The sequence below is a fragment of the Melitaea cinxia genome, chromosome 30, assembly GCF_905220565.1.
Source record: "Melitaea cinxia chromosome 30, ilMelCinx1.1, whole genome shotgun sequence".
Classification (NCBI taxonomy): domain Eukaryota; kingdom Metazoa; phylum Arthropoda; class Insecta; order Lepidoptera; family Nymphalidae; genus Melitaea; species Melitaea cinxia.
In genome coordinates, this window is record NC_059423.1 from 509,949 (window position 1) to 530,328 (window position 20,380).

The 20,380-nt window shown below is 33.2% G+C and overlaps 1 long non-coding RNA gene across 1 annotated transcript in view; it reads right to left on the reverse strand.

Annotated features, from left to right (window-relative positions):
* Positions 1-20,380, reverse strand: part of LOC123668296 — a 34,792-nt gene that overhangs the window by 586 nt on the left and 13,826 nt on the right. The gene's annotated exons all lie outside the window — the stretch shown is intronic.

Consider the following 20,380-nt stretch of genomic DNA (forward strand, 5'->3'; position numbering starts at 1 on the left):
CGATAGTTAAGATTTTAATTTGTGAGATGACGATTCGAAGATGCTTTTGAAGCCTATTTGAATGAAGCTATTTGTGATTTTGATTAAATAAAATAAACTAGTAGAGAACTTGATACCGTCGCGTTTTAATGTTTCATGAATAAAATGAAATTTTAGTTTCCTTTTGTACAAATCTTGTCACAACAATAACCAAGACAAAAAGATAATAATATTGTTCGAAAGTTATGCGCATATAAGTTCGGTGATCCATTTTTACTTATATAGATTATTACAAAGTTCGTCTGACAATGGAAACGCGTTCAGTTCACGAGGCAATGACACGGCGCGCGTCCCGGCTCGGCTCAAATCTAGATCTTAGCGTGCAACGTGTTGCTAACACTACCTTGTATTGCGTTGGAAACTTCGACCAACACCGAGAATTTGATCAAATATTTGAAACTACGACCCAATATAAAGAATTCTTTTCAACATTACTTATTCTTGCTAATTTACTTATTTTTATTTATTAGTTAGACACGTATTATTACAAAAATAAAATTGTAACCACAAAACAATATATAGTACTCTTTTTACTTTTTCTTAAATTAATTCTTCTCGCACTGTTTGCCTCACTATATGAAACATGGTTTCACATTATGGCCATGGTTTGACTGGAAGAAACCTCTTTCAAAGATAAGTCCACTTTTACCATAAACCATATCATTATTTTATGTTTCTGTATGTATTTTTAAGTGCAATGAAGCTTATATTACAGAATATCCTGTCACACTGAGCACATCCAATATACCGGTAACGAAAACTAGCAACAACTTAAGCCACGCAGGATCGTAACGTTCAGATCAAATCAAATTGAAAATTTCTCTTTTTACATTTCAAAAGCATTTTTAAGCCGTCATTTTACCATTAAATATATTACTCTTCACTAAATTGTGGTGAATGTGAAGCTACCGTCGATACGGTGTAGATTTTGAAGTTAATCTGAGAAAGAAGGAACTCAACAGTTGTAACTTTTTAAAAAACTGTCAACAATTTAAAGATGTCTTGCAGGAAACATTATAATCTTGAACCGAATACTTTCAATATATGCTTTAAAAGATTAAATTAATACCAACGTCAAGAATTTGGACCAACATTTGATAAAACTGAGGTAGGGCACAGCAGGAAAATTCCTGCTGTACCCTATGAAACAGCCCGACTGGGGTAGTAACCTCGACCTTACAGAAGATCGAAGCAAAATAATACTGTTTTCAAGCAGTATTGTGTTCCTGTTGGTGAGTAAGGTGACCAGAGCTCCTGGGGGGAACTGGGGATAGGGTCTGTAACACGAATGCGATGCTTCTGGTGTTGCAGGCGTCTATAAGCTACGGTAATCGCTTACCATCAGGTGAGCCGTACGCTTGTTTGCCGACCCAGTGACATAAAAAAAAAAACAGTAGTTAAGTAAAGTGATGACGACTTTAAAAAGAGAAACTGTTGAGTTTCTTGTTGATTCTTCTCAACAGAATCTATATTGCAATTTAGTGTTTACTATTCATCATCATCATCATCATCATCATCATTACAGCCTATACAGTCCACTGCTGGACATAGGCCTCCACAAGTTCACGCCAAAAATGGCGTGAACTCATGTGTTTTGCTCATAGTCATCACGCTGGGTAGACGGGTTGATGACAGTAGAGCTGGCTTTGCCGCACCGAAGACGCTGCTGCCCGTCTTCGGCCTGTGTATTTCAAAGCCAGCAGTTGGATATATTTATTTATTGAATATATTTAGTTATCCCGCCATCGGTTGGCTTTTTAAGTTTCAAGGTAGTAGTGGAACTGTGTTATCCCTTAGTCGCCTCTTACGACACCCACGGGAAGAGAGGGGGTGGCTATATTCTTTAATGTCGTAGCCACACAGTATGTTTACTATTACCTATAATTAATTTATTAAAAATATTGTAGGCTTTATAAAGTGAAGTTTCAACAGCGCTTATGAAAGTTACTTGAATAAATACATAAAAGTAATTTTTGCGTTGTAACTCATCATTGGCCTTAGTCCGTCTATTGCAGACGATTTAGACGGTGTCAGACGGACACTGTATCGCCTAGGGCGCTCTTCAGGAAAACGCAGAGTTGCCTAAGCTCTGCGCCAACCTCTCGACCTCACTGGCTAGGCCCACAGGAACGACGAGTCGATACGTGGAGCCAGTTCGGCTGCAGGAGTCTTTCGCATTTTAAAGAGATGGAGACCCCATTCCGGGTTTCAAATGAAGTTTTCGTTCTGCAGGACCCTGATGATTTTGGGCCAGGTTTATCCTTCGGTCGCCTTTTACGACCCCCACGGGAAAAATGGGGGTGGTGCTATTGTACTCGGCCGACACTATACGGCATCGTTGTCACAAAGCTTACATTAACCATTTGCTTTATATTTTTTACTAGTGGTGCTACGCGGTTTTACACAAGTTAATTTGAGAGGGAAAAATGGTCTACTTATGTCATTCCTCGATATATGGGCTATCCAATACAAAAGGAATTTTTAGTTAGAAAAGTTAGAAGTTAGAACTAGTAGTTCCTGATATTAATGCGTTTTAATAAACAAACTGTTCATCTTTATAATATTAGAATAAGTTCTCATATCAGGAATAGAAAAATTGGGTTATATGTTTGAAAAATACAATAATACAAGACATGACAATCAAATCATAAGTGTTTTAAAGTTTATGTGATAAAGACATTTTTTTATTCCGCCAACCCGCATTGGAGCAGCGTGGTGTATTAAGCTCTGATTCTTTTTCTACATAGGGAAAGAGGCCAGCAGTGGGAGCAACGAACTACAGACGACGTCCACCTATCTGCTTAATTGATGAAAATTGTTTTATATCTACGTTGGTATGGTAAAAAAAAATACGAACGGGGTGACTAAAAAATTCTTAGCAATTTGTTACTGAGTTTTCATTTTTTAATTTGTCTAATAAGCTTTGAATCCAGTTAATCTTTCAGGAATCTTTGGTTCATACCTATTATTTATTTAGAATAATTGCATTTATTACAATATGGAAATAAAATCTGTTTACCGAGCTCTTTTCTTATTCTCATAGGGAGTTAGTTATGAGGCTAATGAGAGCTATGAGAATTTGGTCAAAAATGTTGCAACGATAGCACCAACTATTTCGCCGATGTCAAGAAAAATGCTTTAGATACGAATGGTAATTAGGGCCTGTTGAACTGATGGACGATAAAGTTTACCTAGAACTATTATTTTAGGTTCCTAGTCCACTTTACATAATTAACCTATAACATTATTTAAAAAAATAAAATAAAATTTAACTTTATTCAAATAGGTTTCAAAAGCACCATCGAATCGTCAACTTACAAATTAAAAATCTAATTACCGTTCAAAGTGAAGTTACAACTTGCTCTTTATAATAGGAAAAAAACTCCACAGTTACTCTTTTGAAAATAATATATAAACTGCGTTTTAGTACAAAATTAGTAATATCTTGCATGAAATACAGCATCACTAAGTCCACACATCTTTATTTACATATTTACCTTAAAAATAATTGAAAACTATTTTTAAATAACTATTAAAAATAACATTACTCACAAAGCCGCTGGCAATAGATAATAATGATATTCAAAGCGCAAACGGTTTAGTGGCGCAAAAAAAAAAAAAAACAACGAACAATTGTTTCTACGTAATTCCGCTACTTAGTGCTAGATGGCGTTACTTACATCAAATTAAACGTCATAATACTTTTGTAGTGTTTTATATTGGAAATAAACAATTATTTGATATACGTACAATATATATGTATATTCGTAATAAAACTTAAATTTAATAATAATATAATAATAATCTGGTTTGAAAACACGATTTAAACAGTTTTTTTTATATTAATAATGATAGTGTAATTCATGAAATTGTTTTTCGTTCATTAATTTTTTCTTTAAATAAAATTAAAGATAATAGCACTTTAAAAAGTAAAAATGTGATATATTTTTTTAAATTTATTGTTAAAATTTGTTATCAAACAATAATATCACAATAGTCTAATATAAAATAACATAGCCTTCATATTGTTAAGCTAAGAATTATAACCCAAAATTGTATTAACTTTTATAGCAGTTATAAAACAAAATTAAAAAAAAGATATCTCAACATTGACGACAGAAGGTCATACAAACAATTATGTTATTATTACATAATCATAATTAAGCCGTGTATATAAAAACACTAGTATATAAAGAGTGACTAAAACACTGACTCACGACCTATCCCAACATGAAATAAGTTAAGAACGTCGTCATATTTTATATAACTATTATTTTACTTTATTTTACATAATTTTAATTAACAATTTTATTACTTATGTATTAAATACTTTCTCTTTGCAGTTTTAACCGATTTGCGAGGAAGGAGGGTTGTGTTTTTTACTTTAATTTGAATTAATTTGATATATTTGTTAAGTTGATTTTAATGTAATTATTATTTGTTATTGAATTAGTCTTAATATTTGTCGTGAGTTAATTTATATATGTAGGTATTAATGTGATGTTTTACAGCCTACAGCAACTTCGTTATTGTGTTCCGAACTACTCAAAAAACAAAATCAAAATACCTAGCTGTATTCAAATAGGCTTCAAAAGCACTTTGGAATCATATCTAATCTTACAAATTAATTATTTTTATTATCGTTAAAAGTGAAGCTACCACCGATTCGGAATGTAGATTAGCAGAGAAGTATTGTCACAGTAATTGTTACAGTAATTTTCCATTTAATTTTAATATAGTATGTATTAGATTTAATTTTTTATTACTATTTTTTTACCGACTTCAAAAAAGGAGGAAGTTAGTCAGTTCGACCGTATATACGTATATATTTATTTTTATGTATGTTCGGGGATAGCTTCGTCGTTTATGAACCGATTTTGATAATTCTTTTTTTGTTGGAATGGAGATATCCCAGGCGTGGTACCCTGATAAGAAAACCAGGATCCCATGATGATGGAATCCCAGAGAAATCGAGGGAAACCCTCGAAAATCCGCATAACTTTTTATTGGGTGTACCGATTTTGATGATTTTTAATTTAATCGAAAGCCGATGTTTATCATGTGGTCACATATAAATTTTATCGAGATCTGATTACAACTTTTGGAGTAATCTTTGATAATGCGTATTTACTTGACTAATTTTTCGTGTACCTACGTTGTATTACTTGTCGATGTAATTGAAGTCGGTTTTTTTTCGTTTCCCTGCAAACACAATTATATAATATTACTTTGGACTTTTTTCTTTATTTTTATGATGACATTCAGAAAGCGAAATCTTATTAAAAATTAATTTGGTTTTCTTTTGTGTCGTTTTAATTTATTTATTTTTTATTTATCTGTCATAGGTACATTTTTTACATTATTTGGATATGCAAGAGTTATTATGTAATATTGATGTCACATTTATTGTTTTTTATATATACTTCTTTGTACGCTTAGGAGTTTATATCTGAGTTAAAAATCATTTGATTAGTGTCATCCAAGATTCAGTATATTTTTTTTTTCATATATAAACTATTTGATGGCACTCTGCATTTACGTAATAACTATTTAGTAATCTGTGCACTAATTAACCATATACTAAGGTATGGTAAGGTATACTAGGTACTAAAGATATTCTTACTACTATATTACTACTGTCTGTTTGTCTATACCTTCATATATATATGTGAACAATTAATATTTATATCTAATATATAAAATTCTCGTGTCGCGGTGTTTGTAGTTAAACTCCTCCGAAACGGCTTGACCGATTCTCATGAAACTTTGTGTGCATATTGGGTAGGTCTGAGAATCGAACAACATCTATTTTTCATTCCCCTAAATGTTAAGGGTAGTTTACCCCTAATTTTTTTTATATATTTTATAATTTATTTTATTTTTATTTTATTATGATTAATAGCATCAAAAAATACATACAACTCTAAATTTTCATAACATATATAGCAAAACAAAGTTTGCTGGGTCAGCTAGTTTTATTTATAATCTTCATAATTATTACAATTTGAAGTCAATAGCATTAATAATACTGTCTGTACATACATGCCTACTTGTATTATGTTACAGCAAATAAATAATATAAATTTAAATATTATGACCTTTTGTATATTGTGAGTACATTATAATAAATTAATTTATATATATTTATATAGTAATGGTAACATACCCATTGCATAGACATAACTTTATAAGTAATTAATAGGTATATGAAATAACTATCGTGATAGCCTATTAGTATCCTACAGTTAGGCAAAGACTCCTACCTTCCTACTTCCTAACTCCTACCAAGGAAGAATTATAAATCTAATTTCCTCAATTTGTTGGTCCCACTGGTGACCTGTTTTAGAATACCCTGTGCACGTTGTTTTCAGGACATTTACCTTTGACAAGGAGCACGTGATCGTTTTAAAATATTACTCCAACATTTTTATATACAGTCAAGATTCAGCCTGTAATATCCCGCTACTGGGCATAGGCCTCTTTCCCCATGTGAAGGATCAGAGCTTAATCCACCACGCTGCTCAAATGAAGATTGGCGGATAAGTTCCCTAGTATGAGTAACGATCTCTATCAGGTTTTAACGTTCTTATATATGTTCATATTAAATATATAAAAACTTTATTTCAATAAAAATCTGGTAAGCTTTTAATTCTTAATACATATAAATTATGTGTCACGTTGTTTGTCCGCGATGGACTCCTAAACTAATTAACCGATTTTAATCAAATTTGCACACCCTGTGCAGTTTGATCAAAATTCAAAGATAGGCTATATTTTGCTGATATGAAGTTCGCCAGGTCAGATAGTAGAAATATAAGTAACACATTTGTATACACAAGTGTTATATAAGATTTTGAGAGGAACGTTTATTTAGAAGGGGTTAAATAGGGGATGAAAGTAGTGAAAGGAAAGAATTTAATTTTTTATTATTTTTTTATTATGATGTATTTAATCATTATAACATACGGTTTGATATAATAGAAATATAATAATGGGGGGCATGTTTAATCGGTTGTGGATATAATTTATCCTGCAAATAAGTTACGATTAGACTTTAACAGCGGGAGGTAGAATAGGCTATAGCGACCTGTTCCAACTACCAAACAACAGCTTTCAGATTCATATTTGTGAATGGAAATATCTCATAAATACAGTGGGCTCCGATGGTGCAAATAATTAGCCTTTTTTAATGAAATTCCTATAGTTAAGTTTCGTATAAGTTTCATGTTAATTATTTTTATTTTCTTAATTTTCTGGTTTTTTTTTTTGTTGTCTACTAACACCATTATTAATTTTTTTTAAATTTTTAAAATTTTTTGAATTTTGAATTTTTGAATTTTTTTGATTTTTGATTTTTTAATATTATTTTGTTTTGTTTTTAATTCTCAATGTTGTCTTGTTGTACTAACCCAATATGGACTTAAAATCTAGTGTGAAATAAAGTATTATTATTATTAAATAGCGTTATCCGCAAATGGTGGAGCAGGCCCTGATAGTTACAGTTTTGGATAGATTATTTACGACATTTACCATGGAGGTAGGTAGAGACAGGTGGAGATAGCTCGGTGTTTTTAAGCATTATATAGAACAATGGATTTAAAAAAAAATTAAGAGCCTTTGATAATGGAGGAGGGTGGGGGTGGGGGTTGTAATGTGATTAGGTAATACGATATTAATAACTATATCCATATATATATGGTAGTCCTATATCTTAAGTATTCTTAAAAAAAATTATTACTACCTTTCTTATTATTAAGTTTTTTCGTTAATATGACAAAATTATCTTTTAAATAAAATGCAGGTAGGTAGGTATACTGATTTTAGTAAAAATTTGTCCGTCCGTTTGTATTAAACTATGAAACTTTTGTACTATTGTGAATTTACTTCTATCACTTAAAATACAACACCCAGAAGTATCGTAGGCTATAAATTTTGATGTTATGAAACAGTAACGGTACATTTGTCACAAATTTTTATACGAGTAAAGCTGGGAGTTTTATATAGTTTGATAATTTTATTTTTATTTATTTTCACATTTTAACGATACTTTTATTTTTTTTATTTTATTTTATGAAAATGTATGTGTTAGTCGTGTAAAATTAAAATGAAACCTGATTTAGTCATGTAAGGCAATTAAAATATTAAATTAACTCTTAAAATATTATATGACTCAACAAAAATATAACATATAGGTTATTACACAAATTTCCTTTTTAAATAACATTTTTTTTACGTTTTATTACGTTTAAAGCGTATATTAAATATCATTTTTAAAATATACAAGTTTAATTTTTGATGGATTTCATATTGTTTCATAAAATAGGTGCATATTTCTAGTACAATCCACGTGCTCAAATGAAAAACTATATTTAGGTTACAATTACACAAAAATTCGATTAAACAATCTGAACACACACAAAAACAAAAAAACAAAAAATACAAAATTTTTTTTTTTCAATAAACGTGATCATTATTATCAATACTTTCAAACACGTGACAACCTATTATTATTATTATTATTAAAACTCACCGTAAAATAATAACTCACTAAACACTCACTGGACTAAAACTCACTGCGGATTCATGTCAAAAAGAAAGCCGTAAAATATTAGCCGAGAGGGACAAAGAGTTATAACAGAAGTGAGACGGCTATCTGTTAAGAGCTTCGGCCTCAAATTAAAGAGTTCAATGCACCACCTTACGTGGGCGCGGGCGACGTATTCTCTGTTTCTATCCCTCTCACGTAAATAGTGTACGTGCGAGAGAGAGGGAAGCGGTCCACTTTTTGCTCCGAACTTGAATTTCGATCAATATAGCGCGACGCACGCGGTCTTGGTACTCGAGATGTTTTTTTAGATTGTTCGTATCATGGTTATTATGATAGTCATTTTGAAGGTGTTTTTTGGTAATTATGTTATATATTTTGGGTTATTAGGTTAAACTAAGCTACATAACTTACATCTACTTAAAAAATAACTCAATATTCAATCAAATACAATTTTTCATATACAAATTAAACATAACCTAACAAATATAATCTTTAAAACAACTTATATTCTACAAAATAATTTTTAAACAATAAATAAGATTAATACAAAAAACTCATATAAATAATAATAAAAAAACTTGTATATATAATTAACTTAACCTTGCAATAGCACAGAATTCAAGGCATGCAGTTTGTAGCTAGCAAGTCTGCTTAGCAACAGCTATCTATTTACAGCGCGCTATTTATAGCTCGGAATCATTCAATTAGAGGTCTAGACTGTACGGTCGTGAACAAAGAACACACTCAGATAGCTCTTATGAACATCACAATAGAGATCGAACTTATTTATTCGCTGTATTCGTTTTAAATATGGTAATGGCTTACGATAAGCTTTTTGCTTTAGGCGTTTCTCGGTACAGATGAGATGCTTCGGAGAAATCAGGGAATCCTTTTCGTTTGAGAAAATTGTTACATTTGAATAAATAAATGTGTTTTCACGTACACACACGGTCGTCTGTTCCTAAGGTATGCAACTTTATGTCTGTGTTTTATGTATCAACTGTATTGGTGAGATAATAATGCCACATTTCTCTCCTGTTTGTCTTTACGATACAGTAATAATGGATTCCTATACAAAGACTTTTATTTGGAACAAAGAAATTGATCTATATATAGATGTCTGCTTTGAACAATCGTTAATATTATTAAGACTTAATATATTGTATTAAATTATTATATTTTGTATATATATAAAACAATGGTAAAAATTCGAGCCTATCGGTGAAGAAAATAGGGTGCAAGCTACGCCAACGAGTTATTCAAACTAATATATTTGCTTGTTTTTAATGTATTTATTTATTTTATGATTAGAGTACCTTTACATTACCGCGGTTTATTAGAAAACTATTTGATACAGTCTTGCAATTGTGAGGCATTTTATAATGCGGTCAAATATACTGATAGTTTACTTTTACGTGTTTTATTATGACTTTGTCTTATTTTTATACAACTAGGTCGGTAATCAAGCGTACGGCTCACCTGATGATTACCGTAGCATATAGATGCCTGCAACACCAGAAGCATTGCATGCGCGTTGGCGACCCTAGCCCCAATTCTCCCAGGAGCTCTGAAGACCTTATTCACCCCAGGAAAACAACACTGCTTAAGAGCAGTATTATTTTGCTGTGATCTTCCGTAAGGCCGAGGTACATCCCCAGTCGGGCTGCTCCAGATTTTGAGCAAGATATGTCCTGCTATGCCCTAGCCCAGTCTAATATCCTATCTAAATTATATTTAACTTATGTTTGAAGCATATATCTTTCTAAAATTAAGCTTTGACTTAATCGTTATACAGCTTATTAATAATTAGTATAACTATGTTAATGAAATTATAAGTTTTCTTTGTGGAAACAAGAATTGTGAAATCAAATCCTAGTGTCATTTATGTTAGTGTGAATAAAACAGACATTAGTGTCTGACACATACACATTAATATCTGGCACAATTCCTTTTACCATCTTTTTAAAGATTAATTTCATTTTTTTAGCATAAAACCTTTCTGATAATGCTTTCAACACAAAACACTTATCTTACTTATCTTATTTACCAGCCTACCACAACATTTACCTACCTACCGTTTTTCACTGTGTGACTTAACGATACAACCAGTAGCGAAACAGTAGCATTCATAAGTAAAAACCACGAGGAATGTCTGTTATAAAATATTTGCTTCTAAAAGTATCATCCGTCCGTTCAGAGATCCAGGCTTGCATAAACGTAAAGTTATGGTAATGAGTCTTCACGTATCTCTGATTCTCCGATTCATTATTCAGTCAGTGTTGAAGTTATCCTCAGTTCAAAACTGGTATTTTTATATATGGTCAAGGCTGAACCATTGTTCGTTAAACAGACGGACTAAATGCCAAGTACATTTATTATTACGAGCGCTATAAAACCGTCTGGTAACATTAAAACGAGTAAAAAAAGTTCCATTTATAAATTTCAATATTTATTTTATTAATATTACAATGTTACTGTGATGACTTTTTGACTAAAGCTCGGTTTCTATATTCAGAAAACGGTTGGTTTTATCTACGAATATTTAAGTTTAGAGCATGTAACTTTAATTGGTCGTGAGCAAAACGAGCCGTTTTCTAAAGATAGAAGAAAACAGGACATTTTGCGTAGAGATTTAATACGTAGCTATTTTTTTTTTATAAAATTTTATGCTGTGAATTCAGAAATATTTGTTTTAAAATAACTTATATTAATACTTTATTACTTCATAAATTGAAATTATTATATCTTTATTGAAAGCTAGTTTGGAGTAAGTTAGTTAGACTTAAATGTTTAATAAGCGTACGAGTCGTATAGACAAGCGATCATAAATGTAATTTTGAGGTAAATGGCAATTTTTACATTAAAAATCGTTCTCGTCTTACGTTATCTTACTTTAAAAACTAACGCCGAGTTGCACGAAAAGAAATTAAAATTTAAGTAGTGATTAAACTAATTTAATCGCAAGAATTGTATGAAATTCTTGTGATTAAATTAGTTTAATCACTACTTAAATTTTAATTTTGTTTCGTGCAACTCGGCGTAAGTAACCACGTTATGACAACATAAGCTACAAATAAAACAAATAGTTGAAAGCATAAAAATAAGTTAAAGTACACAATTTTTTTTTCGTAAAAGTGATATTTTATCGAAGAAGAAGTAAACCTAGTAGTAATTTTTTTTAAAATCAATAGATTTTAATTACAAAAGTCTTAAATAAAACCACTTGATATTATTACTTCTCAATTAAGCTGAAACACAACAAAAAAAAAATTACAATTGCAATACTTAAAAGTATCTTGACATGGCAACAAGACGCAAACGTTAACAGTCAACGACCACACTTCAACCGAATTAATTGATATTTATTAAATGATAAAGTATCAAGACGCATCGACGCAGTACGCCCGCGCCTCCGAGTAGGCGGGAGGCGGCGCGTCAGAGAAAGAGAGAGAGAGAGCTATACTCCATCTCTTCTTAGACATAACGGTGCGTTTGCGACGACCTCAGTTCGAACTCTTTTCTCCGTTCCGAATTCGAATTTCGAATTCGCTTTTTTTCAAATTTTAATAATAACGCGTTCGATTTTTGAATTTCGTGTCATTGTATGCGTTCTATTATTAAATATTGTTCGTGATTATTGTAATATGAAATTTGATGTATATTTTTGTAATATATATTTTTTTCGTTTCGAATTTACTTTTTTAAATTTTAATAAAAACGCGTTCGATTTTTGAATTTCGTATCCATAGTACTGTTAGTTAATATTGTAATGTTCGTGATTATTATAATATAAAATTTGTTTTATCGATTAAAAATATTTTTTTTTCAATAAATTTTATTTATTAACATAGTTAATAAATGATTCGTTCAGCTCTAAATAAATTTTTAATTGTTATTTATTATTGTTTTTTTAAACAAAAATAATTTAAACAACATTCATTCAAAATATTCGTTACAAAATAGGTAGGTAGGTATCACTCGCGGCTTCTCTTGTGTTCAATCTTTATACCAGTCAAATTCATGGACATATAAAATTATTACTCTCCTCATATGAGCCATGACGTGATGTTTTATGGCCTATAACCAAAATACCAAGACTATTACGTAATACAAAAAAATTTTTTGAAACATTTTTGCTAGATCCTGAGATTAGCTTCTTTAGCAATATGGCCCTCTTGTGGATTATCTGTAATATTTTTTGGTGTGCAGTAAAGAATACTTGTATTAGTTCAAAAAAAAAATCATAAGTTTTATTTTATCACAATAGGTTTAAAAAAAAACTTGAACAGTAAAAAAAGTTTGGGGTCCGTATATTTAAAACCCAAGAAACAGGGGTTAATATTACCTACCTATAGGTATGTAGGTAAGTAAATACTTACGTATACTATATATATTTAATTCTCGGTTCTGTTCGTTACGTTAATTAGGTAGGGGAGCGAGGGGCTTGTTGTAACATTTTTCATGAAAACTAATATATCATGAAATCTATTGATTATATTGCTACTAAATAAAGATGGATGGATGCTGTAACTCTTCCTCTACCTAATAAAGTAAAATTAATACCATAACTATTGGTCATTATTTTACAATCAATTATTTTCTAGAACAACATGATGCAGCGCGGTTTATAGGTTAAATCGAGTCAAAGAAATGCGTTGATAAAGTTTAAGATCCTAGTGAAAAAAGCCTGTTACTACTTACCCCTGTTACAACAAGCCCCTCGCTCCCCTACATAATCTCGTAAGGATAGACATTTATAAGGATAGACATTTTTCCACCTTACTAAATAATTTTTTTATTCATTTTAAAAATTAAATTATTATAATACACAATTTTAAATATATTCTGAAAATCGTGTTATTTTTTCAACTATTACACAGGCCCCACAAAAAAGTGCTCTGTGGATTCAGCACATCGAAATGCCTAGATGGGTCTGGTCAAAGGTTCAGACCACTATATTTTGTGGACCTGTGTTACTTTAAAGTACCTAATATCTTCTAATTTATTTTTTATTTTTATTCGTTCTAATTGTTATAAATCTACTTATTTACTATCTATCTACTTATTTTTTTATTATTTCGTAAGACAAATTTATAAAGATATTTATTTAATATTTATAACAATAATAATAATAATAATACGCTTTAGTGTACACCAAAAACAGAAATGATACATAGCAAAGAAAGGAAAACTCTTCCAGGCAACCTTAGGGCAAAGGAAACGGTCTAGCGTCAGCATTGGTGTACAAGTTACAATGTTAGGTAACTTAATAAATTTTTCTATTGCTAACATTTCCTTTGATAGTGTCTTGGGGACTGAGATATTTAGGCCTTATTAGGTATAGGTGTCATCCTCCATGTAGGAGACGGAACTATACCTAGATGTAAAAAGGTAAAAGTTTTTGAAAATACTCAAACATTTTTTTTTAATATCTTGAGTGACTGAAACAGCTTTATAAAGATTTAGAAACTTTTACAAGTATCTTGATAGGCCTTATTTTTGTAAAAGAGGAGAGTTGGAACTTAACTCAGCATACTTTTTCACTATGATCTATTGGACGGCCTATTACCACGGCTTGCACTTCTAGCTAACAAACCTGAGAGAATTATGATGAGTTAGTTCGAGTACAAAGCTTTTATTGCACCCTAATTGCACAGAATAGTTATCAAAAGAAGAAATAGTGAAGAAAAAAATTAGTGCACTTATGGTTAGGTATATCCTAAATCCTTGCTTCAGCATATCACAGTCCACTTCTGGATATACGTCTCCAAGTTATCAAAAGAAGAAATAATAAAGAAAAAAATTAGTGCACTTATAGTTAGGTATATCCTTAATCCTTGCTTCTGCCTATCGCAGTCTACTTCTGGATATAGGTCTCCCCAATTTCGCTGCAAGCTGGGATCTAGGAAGTGGGATCAGTTCCTCACAATTCTCATCCAGCTTCCACCGGTGATCTGATGTAGATCGTCGGTGCAGCCGACCGGGAGACGTCCCACACTGCGTTTGCCAACGCGCGGTCTCCACTCAATGACATGTTTGCTCTAACGGCCATAGGACCATAAGTCCAGGAGTTATGATCATAAGGCACTCTTACGGCCGTAACTCCTCGACCTTAGGACCTTAAGGTCGTATTAAAAGCAGTGATTGAAATGGCACTAAGAATGAGGATGGTCAGGCTGGACTACTGTTTGCTGATTCAGTAACGCTGGCTCTTTATCTTGCAGAATCTATAAGGGCTGAATTTCATTCCGGTTTTTCTCAAAAGAATCTACATTGAGATTAGCTTGTAGCTTCTCATTAACTATAATTAATTGACTTAAGAATTTGATTAACTCTGTTCCTGCTGTTTTTTTTTTTCTCCTGGGGCAAGCCAACAGTATACCTAACTGTCAGTAGTGTGTACCTATATCATAAACAGTGAATAGACAAAAATATTTTATATATATTCTTTATTGCACTTAAAAAAATACAGTTATTTGTATACAAATTTAGTTAGCAACGGTGGACTTATCTCTAGGAGAGATCTCTTCCAGCCAACCTGTGGTAGTGGAACTAATGTTACATAACAGGCCAAGAGAGTGCAGTAATGTAGACATCATACAGATTCTTGAAAATAAAAACCTCATTAAATAATATTCATAACATCATGCAATATACATATACATACTACATATAATATACTATCATACACACCACTACTTATATAAGAATATACACATAAATATTACATATATATTTATATAAAATACATACGTATTATACAATACACAGTAAAAGTAATTATTATCAATGAGAAGATATTTAATATGTAAGTTTTTTTTTAATATGTAATTCGATCATAGTTACTACGTATGTTTCATTTGACTCAAATGGGAATTCAAAAGTGAACTTTTATCGAGGGAGGGCACAGAAGGATATATCCCGCTCAAAATCTGGAGCAGCACGTCTTTGGAAGTTGTGTTCCTGTGGTGAGTAAAACAGCCAAAGTTCCTGGGGAAGGGAGGGGTAGGGTTGATACGCTTTAGCCTGTAATATCCCACTACTGGAGCATAGGCCTCTTTCCCCATGTAGGAGAAGGATCAGAGCTTAATCCACCACGCTGCTCCAATGCGGGTTGGCGGATATATTCCCTATTATGAGTAACGATCGCTATCAGGTGTATATGATAACAACCGAGACCGACGGCTTAACGACGGTGGGGAGACCGACAAGGACTGCACAAACACCCAGACCACGGCAAACACCTGTATGGCCAATACAAATGTTTGTCATGAGCGGGGATCGAACTCGCAACCGCCAGCGCAACAGGTACAATCTATGGCTGTGACCATTGCGCCAACGCGGCGTCAGGTTGATAGGTGTTATCCGCATACCATCAGACAGACAGTATACTTGTTTGCTACTGTATTATCTACTATTAAAAATATAATCAGGAAGTTCCAGTGTATTGGATGAAAATTACTGTTTCACATATTTCGAGCACACTGGTACCGTACGATCTAAAATCGAACTTGAGATGAAAAAAAAAATATTCATAAAAATAAGACCAAGTCGTAAAAGATTACAAAACCAAATAAAAAGCTTGCAAGTTACAAAAAGTTCTAAAAAGGGTGGGACGGTTGAAGGACCTCAGCTAATGTTTCAAGAGGGCGATGAACTTATATTTTATCTTTGTTTTAAAGATTAAGTGGTTTTCGACAAACGTTTAGGATCACACTTGAACTGGACTGAAACAGACTGGAGAATGCCACTGCTGGGAAAAAGTATCTTCTTCATATACCACGTCAAATTTATGTTTGGCTTATGCATAAAATTATCATTAATTGACATTGACACAATGACATGTTTCGTTATCATAGTAGGTACCACACCTGGGACATCTCCTTTTCAACAAAAAAAGAATAATCAAAATCGGTTTATAAAGGACGAAGTTATTCCCGAACATACATTAAAAAAATATACATATAGATACGGTCAAATTGAGTAACGTCCTCCTTTTTTGAAGTCGGTTAAAAATGATTTCAATCAGACACTTTTACTCATATAATTATGTTCACGTTTAAGCGCAGACGCGAAAAAAACTAATTAAAAACTAAAATGTTTTCCGGTATCAGAATTGACGAGAATATCTCAGATGTAAACGAAATTAATTTTATAAGTTTTTTTTTTTAATATTATATTAATTTTATTGTCGGTAGTTTAAGCGTTTTCAGTCAGGAAATTTTCATATCAAACATGTATTTCGCTCTGGTTACCGATAAACACTTCATCATCATCACTTCAGCCTATCGCAGTCCACTGCTGGACGTAGGCCTCCACAAGTTCGTACCAAAAATGACGTGAACTCAATTGTTTTGGCCATAGTACCGATAAAGGGGACTACATTTTTGAAAAAGTGAAGCTAAATCGACATTTGAGTCGTTACGATATAGCTAAACATCTGAGAATTGATCAGAAAACAGTTGTTGCATATTTGAAAAAGGCTGTATATACAAAAAACGATATATGGATGCCACGTGAACTCATTGAAAGAAACCTGACGGCCCATTACCGTTCCCAATTACAATTCTCTTTTAAGACGTAATGATATCGAACAGTTTTTGAAGAGATTTGTTAATACTATAACAAAACATAAATGTTACTACTAGCGCCATCTGTCATGATTTAATGTAAGCTTTTGACAATAAATGGTTTATCGAAACGTCAATGTGTGTATTATTATCAAGATTGATCATCATCATCATCATCATTTCAGCCGATTAAAGTCCACTGCTGGACATAGGCCTCCATAAGTTCACGCCGAAAATGGCGTGAACTCATGTGTGTTTTGCCCAAAGTCACCACGCTGGGCAGGCGGGTTGGTGACCGCAGGGCTGGCTTTGTCGCACCGAAGACGCTGCTGCCCGTCTTCAGCCTGTGTATTTCACAGCCAGCAATTGGATGGTTACCCCAATCATCGGTCGGTTTGTAAGTTCCAAGGTAGTAGTGGAACTGTAATATCTCTTAGTCGCCTCTTACGACAGCCACGGGAAGAGAGGGGGGTGGCTATATTCTTTACTACCGTAGCCACATAGTAGATTGATCACTGGTGACGAAAAGTGGATCACCTACGATAATAGCGTACAAAAGAGATGTAGTCAAGGGTCGGTCAAGCTGCACAGACTATCGCGAAACCCGGGTTGACACACGTTAAGGTGATGTTCAGTGTATGGTGGGATTAGAAGGGATTCATTATGAGCTTTCACCGCCCGGCAACAACATCGATTTGGATTTCTACTGTTTGATGAGAAGTCTCAAAATTTCTACAGTGACGGAATCCTGTCACTATCTACGAGATGGCGGCAAGTTATTGAATAAAGTGGTACATATATATATTTTTTTTAATACTACAATACTCGGCAAACAGGCGTACGTCTCATATGATGGTAAGCGATTATCGTAGCCTATAGACGCTTGTAATACTACAAGCATCACAAGCGCGTTACCTACGCTACCCCAAATTTCCCCCAGGAACTCTGGTCATCTTACTCACCAACAAGAACACAACACTGCTTGAAAGAAGTATTATTTAGATGTGATCTTCTGCAAAGTCGAAGCACTACCTCATTTTTCCCCACAAATTAAATCAAATTTAGTACAGCTCAGCAGGAAACAAATCTAGGGCAAATCGGTAATCATAATTACAATATTGAATGATTGAGCTTATAACATCCCACTGCTGGGCATAGGTCTATTTCTTCGTGAAAGAGAAAGTCATGAGCAGAATCCACCACTGTTCCACTGTCTGTGGCTACATTCCCTATTATAAGCAATGGTCGGTATCAAGCGTCTTTGATAACAGCCGAGAGCGACAGGTGAACGTGCTCACCGAGGCACGGTGGGAAAACCCACAAGGACCGACATTTAGACCGAAAAGAAATATTTGTACAAATGCAAATATCCAATCCCATGAGCTATTCAAATCCGCAACAGGTGGTGTTTAGGTGATCACATCTCACCGTACACCACTACACCAAAGTGGTCGTCAATTATCACAATTTTAATTAAAAGTCATATGATATTCATTATCGCTACATTGCAAATGGCATAATATTCTGAAACACTGCAATAGACAACAAAGTCATCGATGATGTAGCACTAATAATAACTTGTCTTTGAATTATTGTTAATTTGTTTCCTGTTTTATACTTAGTTCAATTAACTTTAAGAATTAAGTATAACAAGATAAATTATTATTTGATTTAAAGTCAGAAAATTGTTATTTGCCATTTTATGTTTTACCTAAATACAAATTCAGAAAACTTAACCAAATAATCGAATATAGTGGACATCCGCCCAGCTGCAGTAAAGCAACGTGGTGGTTAAGTCGGAGCCTTCTTCCACATGAAGACCGAGAACAATATCCAGCAGTGGGATGTTACAAACTGAATCAATCGATCAATATATAGTTAGTATATTAGAATAGTACTGTGTGGCTACGGTACTAAAGAATATAGCCACCCCCTCTCTTCCCGTGGGTGTCGTAAGAGGCGACAAAGGGATAACACAGTTCCGCTACCACCTTGGAACTTAAAAAGCCGACCTGTGGCGGGATAACCATCCAACTGCTGGCTTTGAAATACGCAGGCCGAAGACGGGCATCAGCGTATTCGGTGCGACAAAGCCAGCCCTGCGGTCACCAACCCGCCTGCCCAGCGTGGTGACAATGGGCTAAACACATGAGTTCACGTTATTTTTGACGTAAGCTTGTGGATGCCTATGTCCAGCAGTGGACCGTATAGGCTGTAATGATGATATTAGAATAGAAAAATCATGATTAGCATGAGAATGCTTTGTAAATATGTTAACACAAGGTTGTGGCTGTTCCTAAGCAAGAAAATTTAACGCCTGTGTTATAAGTAAAACTCCTACACACATATTTTTTAGCTTAGCTAACAACGTGGGTACCAAGTGGTATTACTTGTCAATAAAAACCGAAGTAGGTTTTTCTTTTACTTTGCGAGCAAACACAATTATTACAGATTGCTATTCTTTGGTGATGTCATCAGTTATATCATACGCTTTTATGTAAAGCATGAGCCAACAGCTGATGTATGTTGCGGCCTTACAGTCGACACTCTTATTAAATAAGTGCAAAATACGATTACTAGCGATAAGATAACGTTATCAGCGCTGCATGTGCGACCTGCAGGGGCAGTAACAGCTACATAATTGCAAGATATAGGTATTCAGAATATAAATCGATGCCTAACAGCCAAAAAGGGTTAAGCGACATTTTTTGAGAAACTGAGTTATATATATAGTTAGAATCGGATACAACTATATATATAAACTATCGAAATATCACGCTTCAGCCTGTAACATCTCACTACTGGGCATAGGCCTCTTTACCGATGTAGGAGCAGGATCAGAGCTTAATCCACCACGCTGCTCCAATGCGGGTTGGCAGATGTATTCCCTACTGTATCACGTGACAATTAGCTGCTTTCTATTGAAACCGACTTTTACTTATTATAATGAAACAACTTTTTCGGATTTAATCACGTTTTATTAAGTTTTTTAGATGTCCGAGTACTAGTCTGGATAGGAGGTTGGTACCATGGTTGCTATAAAGTATCCGAAACGTCGCTCACGTAAATCACAGCCAGTGCAAACTCGACAACCCACTCTGGAGGAGCTGGAATAGTGCAAACACATATGCAAACAAGCGTGTGTGTACTTAGCCTTTTAAAAAAAAATTTGCTATAGTTGTTTTCATATAGTATAAGTTTCATGTTAATTATTTTTATTTTC